The 8824-nt window shown below is 44.2% G+C and overlaps 1 pseudogene; it reads left to right on the top strand.

Annotated features, from left to right (window-relative positions):
- The first annotated feature begins 517 nt into the window (after positions 1-517).
- LOC112668525 (protein SET-like) lies at positions 518-2810 on the top strand (annotated as a pseudogene).
- Positions 2811-8824: the final 6014 nt, after the last annotated feature.

Below are 8824 nucleotides of genomic sequence, written 5' to 3'. Positions count from 1 at the left end.
CAGCTAGCTAGAAGCTAAGTGTAAACAGAGCCCTGGCTTCTGGGGGGACGGGGTGGGGGGGCTACTCGGCTGGGGCTGGCCCAGGCAGAAAGCACTAGCCCTTGGGCACAAGGACTCTGGCCCCAGACTGCAAGCACTGAAAGAACACTTCGATCTGGGGGACGATCTGGGGGACGGGACAGCCCACCAAGGCTTGTGGTTTCTAAACTGGAAGACAAAGATGCTCTAGGGGCCTGGTCAGTAGTGTATCCTGGAACACAGGCCCAATTCTCGGAAACAGGACTTTCAGGCTCTCACCAGGAAAGACAAGAGAAACTAAGCAAGACGGATCAGAAACCTCAAGTGGCCACCAGACGTTGACACACAAGAACCCAGAAGCCAGCTCCAGCGCTGCAGCCAAAGCTCCAGCCCCGCCAGTAGCCGCCCTCTTGGGGAGGAGGCCTAGAGACTCCGCGAGCTGCACAGCGCACTGCTGCGGCGTCCCGAGGGCCCGGGCCCTGCTCTCATGGCAGCTACCTTGAGGTGAGTGACCACAGAGGAGACCTCCAAACGGTGAAAGCCACAGTGTTAGCTAGAGATATGACAGGCACGTGCCCAAGTGCAGGCAGGCAGCCAGCCTGAGAAGGTGCAGCTCCCAGGGACAGGCTGCAGAGAGACAGGAGGGTTTGCACACATTTTTTTTTAAGATTTTATTTGTTTATTTATGAGAGACACACAGAGAGAGACAGAGACACAGGCAGAGGGAGAAGCAGGCTCCATGCAGGGAGCCGGATGTGGGACTCGATCCTGGGTCTCCAGCATCACGCCCCAGGCCCAAGGCAGGTGCTCAACTGCTGAGCCACCTGGGGATCCTTGGACACATTTCTTCAGCAGGTGTAAAGCATGTTATTTTCCCCAGGGGTAAAAATCTGCTCTGTCTTTATGACTTGTGTGGGTGACACCCGGGTCATGTTGACCCAGGTACATCTCCAAGAAACACCAGATGTGGCAATCTTAATTAGAACTAACGAGCAATATGGTTTAGAGCTTCGATCAGGAACACAGTGGAAGAGAGTCCAGGTTTTTCTCCCGAAAAAGTCCTGTTTGACTTGCGAGAAAAGCCCCTTTTTCTTAAGTTTGGAATAAAGTTTACCCACTTGTAGATGGGGCCTTTGTGTCATTCCCACTTCAGACACCAATGTAGAACGTTGTCACCAGCGTGGTGACACCATCGAGAGAGCAGGGGGACAAGCAGATCTGCCTGGCTGACGTGGAAGCTTCCCGGGCAGGATCACAGCATTGACCTACCTCATCAAGCCAAGAGGAAAGGCACCAATGACCCATATCATGAATGGAAAGTGGCACCCAACCATGGATGCAGTAATATTTTCAAATAATGGGTATTGTGAATGACTTTATGCCAATACATTGGAGAATGCTGTTGAAATGAACACATTTCTAGAAAAAGAAAAGGCAGAGAGTAATCAGAGCTCCTTCCAGGGGTGCATCTGCCCTTGGTTCATGGGCTTTCTTCACAGCACGGCCCCCAAACGCCAGTCTTGGCTCCCGCCTCAAATGAAGAAATCTAGATTGCCTCTTGCCCCCAAGCCGGAGGAGACGGCGGCCTCTCAGCCCTCGCCGAAGGGAGGAAAAGAACAGCAAGAAGCAATTGAGTAGATTGATGAAGTCCAAAAGGAAATAGACAGACCTAATGAACAAACCAGTGACGAGATCTTGAAAGTAGAACAGAAATAAAACAAACTTCCACCAACCCTTTTCTCAGAAGAGGTCAGACTTTATTGCCAAAATTCCAAATTTAGGGGTAACAACATTTGTCAGCCATCCGCAAGGGGCTGCACTGCCTGGGGAGGACGATGAAGAGGTGCTGTATTATTTGCCAAGAGCCGAAGTGACCAAATTTGAAGATATTAAATCAGGGCACAGAAGAGATTTCTTTTTTTTTATGTTGATGAAAACCCTTAGTTCGAAAATAACGTTCCCGCCGAAGGATTTGATCTGAATAAAAGAGGTGATCCATCTTCAAAGTCCACTGAAATCAAATGGAAATCTGGAAGGGATTTGATGAGAAACATTCAAGTCAAAAGCAGAATAAAGCCACCAGGAAGGGGCATCTGAGTGGCTCAGTGGTTGAGCGGCTGCCTTTGACTCGGGGCGTGACCCTGGGGTCCCGGGATCGAGTCCCACGTCGGGCTCCCAGCGTGGAGCCTGCTTCTCCCTCTGCCTGTGTCTCTGCCTCTCTCTCTGCCTCTCTCTCTGTCTCTCATGAATAAATAAATAAAATCTTAAAAGAAAAAACCACTAGGAAGAGACTGCATGAGACACCAGAGAGCTTCTTCACCTGGTTTCCTGACCATTCTGATGCAGATGCTGATGAGTCAGGAGAGGTCATCAAAGACGACATTTGGCCAAATCCATGACAGCACTGCTTGGTTCCCAATGGTTCCCAATGTGGATGATGAAGCAGGGGAAGGACAAGAAGAGGATGATGAAGATGAAGGATTGGGAGATATTGATGAAGGAGATGAGGACAGTTAAGAAGATGAAGATGGTGATGCGGGGGGAGAGTAGAGGAGGAGGAAGGAGAAGCTGAGTAATGGATCACTGGTGGATTCCAACCTTCCTTTGTTAATGTTCTCCAGTCCCTGGGAGCAAGTTGCAGTCTTTTCCCCCCTCTCCTCTTGTACTCATTTGCCATGTTTTTTGAACTCTCTTTTCCTCTTTTTTAAAAGTATTTATTTATTTATTTATTTATTTATTTATTTATTTATTTAAGAGAGAGAGTGCACAAGCAGGGGGAGAGGCAGGTAGAGGGAGAGGGAGAAGCAGACTGTGCTGAGCAGGGAGCCTGACGTGGGCCTCGATCCCAGAACCCTGGGATCATGACCTGAGCCGAAGGCAGACACTTAACCAACTGAGGAGGCACCCAGGTGCCCCTGAAGTCTCTTTTCTTCTCTATATCATGGTTCTCAAGTTATTTTGGGGGGTAACACCTTGAATAGAATTCAGTGGGTAAAGAATCTCGACCACTTTCTGTTTCCAAATTCATTTTTAATCCTTCCTGTCTCAACAAAAACTTTATGGAATCAACACCTCTATGCTCTGTGGGAAAGAAGAAAAATCTTTTGTTCCCTTAGTTCTGCCAGAAGCTGGGGGGTGCGAGGCCCTGTGTAGCACTGCCTAGAATTTTAACTGTTTTCTTCTTTTCTCTGGATATTGGGCTCAGAGATTACACTGTGTCTCTGTGTGAATATGGACACTTAACATTTACCAACATTATCATCTGTGTACTTTCTCTTGTTTAAAAAAAGGAAAAGAACCTTAATAATGCAGTTATAGAACATCAGCAGAGGGGCACCTGGGGTGGCTCAGCCGGTGAAGTGCCTGCCTTCGGCTCAGGTCATGATCCCAGGTTCCTGGAATCAAGCCACCCATCGGGCTCCCTGCTCTATGGGGAGCCTGCTTCTCCCTCTCCCTCTGCCCCTGCCCCTGCTTGTGCGCGCGCGCTCTCTCTCTCAAAAAAAAAAAAAAAAAAGAGTGGGCTTGAGATGTTTGCATGGGCTAAGTGGGCATTTTGACAACATGGCTTCTCCTCTGGCATGTTTAATTGTGATCTTTAACAGACATCCTTGCAGTTGAAGAGGACACTTTTATCTTTTTTAATTTCTTTTAAAGATTATATGTATTTATTCATGAGAGACACAGAGAGAGGCAGAGACACAGGCAAAGGGAGAAGCAGGCTCCCTACAGGGAGCCCGATGCAGGACTCGATCCCAGGACCCCAGGATCACGACCTGAGCCAAAGGCAGACGCTCAACCACTGAGCCGCCTGGGCATCGTGAAGATGACACTTTAAAAAAACTTTTTTAAGATTTTATTTATTTATTTATGAGATACAGAGAGAGAGAGAGATGCAGAGACACAGGCAGAGGGAGAAGCAGGCTCCATGCCGGGAGCCCGATGTGGGACTCGATCCCGGATCTCCAGGATCACGCCCTGGGCTGAAGGCGGCGCTAAACTGCTGAGCTACCCGGCTTGCCCCAAGATGACACTTTTAAAATAAAATTCTCTCTTAAGAAACAAAACAGATGCGGGGCACCTAGGTGGCTTAGCCGGTTGAGAAGTTGAGCATCTGACTCTAGATTTCAGCTCAGGTCATGATCTCGGAGTGGGACAGGTCCTGTGATGGGCTCTGCACTCAGCAGGGAGTCTGCTTGTCCCTTTCCCTCTGCTCTCTGCCCATCCAGCTCATGTGTGCTCTCTCTCTCTCTCATAAATAAATAAATAAATAAATAAGTAAATAAATAAATAAGTAAGTAAGTAAGTAAATAAAATATAGAAAGAAAGAAAACAAGTGAACATGGGCAGCCCTGGTGGCCCAGCAGTTTGGCGCTGCCCTCAGCCGGGGTGTGATCCTAGAGACCTGGGATCGAGTCCCACGTCGGGCTCCCTGCATGGAGCCTGCTTCTCCCTCTGCCTGTGTCTCTGCCTCTCTCTGTGTCTGTCATGAATAAATAAAAATAAAATCTTAAAAAAAAAAAGAAAAGAAAACAGGTGAACATAGGGGAAGGGGAAAAAAAGAGAGGGAGGCAAACCATGAGAGACTCTTACGGATGGAGAAGAAACTGAGGACTGATGGAAGAAGGTGGGTGGGGATGGGCTAGATGGGGGATGGGTACTAACGAGGGCCCCCGTTATGATGAGCACTGGGTGTCGTATGTAAGTGATGAGCCACTGAATTCTACTCCTGAAACCAAAACCAGACTATATGTGAACTAACTAGAATTTAAATAAAAACTTAAAAACAAAGAAATAAAATTCTCTTCTAATGATGACTTGAGCCCTGCCACTCAATGGGAGAAGCAGCAAAACCTGTACTATCTTACTTGGCATTGATATTCTCTATTGTAGTTTTGTTCCTGTTTGTTTTTAATTTTTCTTTTTGTTTTGCTGGAAAGGAAAGATGATGATCAGTTTTAAACGTTAAAACGTACAAGTTGCCTAGTTACAATAAAATGAAATATGTACATGCATACGAAGAAAAGACAGAAACCCTAAATAGTCATATAATCATAAAATATTTTTATCAGTAATTAAATATCCTCCTATAGCAAATTCCAGGCCCAGATGACTTAATTAGCAAGATCTACCAAGTATTCAAGGATAAATGGTTCTAGTTTTATACACATTCTCCCAGAGAATAACAAAAGAAGATATACTTTGGACGCCTGGGTGGCTCAGTGGTTGAGCATCTGCCTTCAGCTCAGGTCGTGATCCCAGGGTCCTGGGATCGAGTCCCACATCGAGCTGCTTCTCTCTCTGCCTATGTCTCTGCGTCGCTCTGTGTGTCTCTCATGAATAAATAAATAAATAATAAAATATTTTTTTTTAAAAAAAGAAGATATACTTTTGTTAGAAGGCAAACATAACCTTGACACCAAAACCTGTCAAGGACATTATAAGAAAGAAAATTAGTGGCCAAGTTAATTTATGAGCACAGTTGCAAAACTGCTAAGCAAAATATTAGCCATATATAAAGATGATAATACATAGTGACCAAGTTGCATTTATCTTAGGAGTGCAAAGTTGGTTTAACAATAGAAAATAATTTATTGTAATTAGCCACATTACCATGTTAAAGAAAAAAATTACATACTCGTCACAATAGGTGCAGAAAAGGTATTTGATAAAGTTCAACATTTGTTCATTATTAAAAAGAAAATTGAGGAAACTGGGAATTAAAGTGAGCTTCCTTAACAAAAGCCTTCTAACAATAATTATAGCCACCACTACATTTAATGGTAAAATACTGAAAACTTTCCCTTGATATCAGAAATAAGAAAAGGATATTCATTATCATGACCACTTTTGTCAACATCGTAATGTTGGTCCCAGTTCATGCAGTGGGGCAAGAAAAATAAGTAAAAGCTAAAGGCAAGAAAAGACTGTCATTATTCACAGGTGATCTGATGTGTATTATGACATACCAGAGAATCTAGAGATAAATTATGATAGCTATTAAGAGAGTTTAACAAGGTTGCTAGATATAAAATCCATATATAAAAATTACTTCTAATTCTATCAGCAGCGAACAGTTCAAAAGTGAAAGTTCTTTTTCAGAAGTGAAAGTTTAAAAATTAATATACCATTTGCAATAGCATTTTATTTTTTATCTATTTTTTGCAATAGCGTTTTGTTTTTTATATTTTTATTTTTATTTTTTGCAATAGCGTTTTAAAAAACACAAAATACCGAGGAATACATTAATAAAAGATTTGCAGGCCGTTTGTGGAGGAGATGATTATAAAACTTTAATGAGAGACGTTAAGGGGGACTTAAATAAATGAGATACACACATGTCCAGATTGGAAGACTCAATACTGTAAACGTGTCAAGTTTCCCCAAATTGATTCACAGACTCAGTGCAATACGTATTAAGATCATAATAGGACCAGCTGATTATAAATTTTTTTTTATTTATTTATGATAGTCACAGAGAGAGAGGGAGGCAGAGACACAGGCAGAGGGAGAAGCAGGCTCCATGCACCGGGAGCCCGACGTGGGATTCGATCCTGGGTCTCCAGGATCGCGCCCTAGGCCAAAGGCAGGCGCCAAACCGCTGTGCCACCCAGGGATCCCAGCTGATTATAAAATTTATGCGGAAATGCATAGGCCCAAGAATAGAAGAGGGCAGGGGAAAGACTTGCCGCTCCGGATTTGGAGCATATTCTAGAGGTATGGAACTTAGCGCAGTCCGGTTTGAATGCAGGGCAGACAAACAGACCAATTGGGCTGAATCAAGAGCCTAGAAATAGGACTCTTTCTTTCTTTTTTTTTTTTTCTTTTTTCTTTCTTTCTTTTTTTTTTAGGACTCTTTCTTATGTGGGCTTGATACAGGACTCAGGTGGCACTGAGGGCTGTGGGGTGAGGATGAACCCTTTAACGAACTGTGCCAGGACAATCGCATTCATATGGAGGCTGAAATGAAACTGGACCTCTACATCACACCATGCATAAAAATCAATTTCACATAGATTAGAAACAAGTATGAAGGGCAAACCCATAGCTCTTTTAGAAAAAAATATATGAGAATACCTTCACTGCTAGGAGTAAGCAGGGATTTGTACACAACGTTATGAAAGCACTAACCACGAAGGAGAAGATTGAAAACTGATGTACGTTAAGATCAAGTATTTGAAAAAATAAATAAATAAAAATTTTTTAAAAAAAGAAGAAAAAAAAGGGCAGCCCGGGTGGCCTTCAGCCCAGGGCCTGATCCTGGGGCCCCGGGATCGAGTCCCACATCGGGCTCCTTGCATGGAGCCTGCTTCTCCCTCTGCCTGTGTCTCTGCCTCTTTCTCTCTCTGTCTCTCCTGAATAAATAAATAAAATCTTTAAAAAAGAAAAAAGAAAAAAAAAAGGATCAAGTATTTGGATTCATTGAAAACATCAGAAAGGGAGCGAAAAGCTACATAGTGAGATGACTATTGCACGTATATTTGACCAAGGTCTCATATAGAGAATATACAAAGAATTCCAATTTAATAAGAAAAGGCCCAACCACTCCATAGAAGAATGGGCAAGAGACTTGAATGGGTACCTTCCAAAAGTGGAACTTTTCATGGGCCATGAAAGGTGCCAAGCATAACAGTAATCAGGGAAGTGGAAAATTAACACACAGCAATACACCACTACGCACCTACCAGATAGGCAAGGATCAAAAATCCCAGCTCTGCGGGTACCGAATGTTGGCAAGGGTGTGAGGTAACGTGTGTTCAGACGTTGCTGGTGGAAATGTAACGTGGTGCAATCACTTTAAGAAATCGGTTGGCATTATCTACTCGGATTGAACACACACGTACCGTATGCCCCAGCGGTTTCACTCCCGGGTGGATGGCATGTGCACGTGCACACAGGCTCCAAGAAGAATGTTCGTGGCAGGATGTTTGGCTCTCGGCAATAAGCCAAAAAAAAAAAAAAAAAAAAAACACACACACAACCCTGGAAACCCCCAAACACTCCCCAATACCAGAATGGATAAATATGCTGTGTTATATTCAGATGTTGAAATAGCCTACAGGAATACAAACGAATTAACTGTAGCTATATTTAATGACATAAATATAATGGTTAGTAAAAAAAAAAAAAAAGACACAAACTCATACCGCATTTTTCAATCCACAGAAAGTTCCAAATAGGCCAGACTAAGCTCTCGTTGGGGAAAGCTTCTTCAGGTAGTAAAATTCCCAAGAAAAAACGAGGAGAGGACGATGACCGCAGTGAAGGCCGGAGCGACAGCCGGCAGGTGAGGAAGGGCACCAGGCAAAGGCGATTTGTCGAGCTGCAATGTGGCTACAAGGCTGCTTATTTGAGAACTGCCCTTTAAACTGCACAATAGGGACACCTGGGTGGCTCAGCGGTTGAGCATCTGCCTTTGGCCCAGGGCGTGATCCCCACATCCTGGGATCGAGTCCCACGTCGGGCTCCCTGCATGGAGCCTGCCTCTCCCTCTGCTTGTGTCTCTGCCTCTCTCTGTGTGTCTCTCATGAATAAATAAATTAAAAAATAAACTGCACAATATATTTGATGCCCTTTATTTCAATCAGCTTTTTGAAACAGATTTATTTATTTATTTATTTATTTATTTAATTTATTTATTTATTTTAGAGAGAGGGAGGGGGTGAAGGCCAGCGGGAGATGGAGAGAGAATCTTAAGCAGGCTCCCCAATGAGTGCGGAGCCCCACACGGGGCTCCATCCCTCACCCCTGAGATCGTGACCTGAGCTGAAATCAAAGAGCCAGGTGCTCAACCGACTGAGCCACCCAG

This window comes from Canis lupus, chromosome X, assembly GCF_003254725.2.
Source record: "Canis lupus dingo isolate Sandy chromosome X, ASM325472v2, whole genome shotgun sequence".
Lineage (NCBI taxonomy): Eukaryota > Metazoa > Chordata > Mammalia > Carnivora > Canidae > Canis > Canis lupus.
This window is presented reverse-complemented; position numbering and strand designations above follow the sequence as displayed.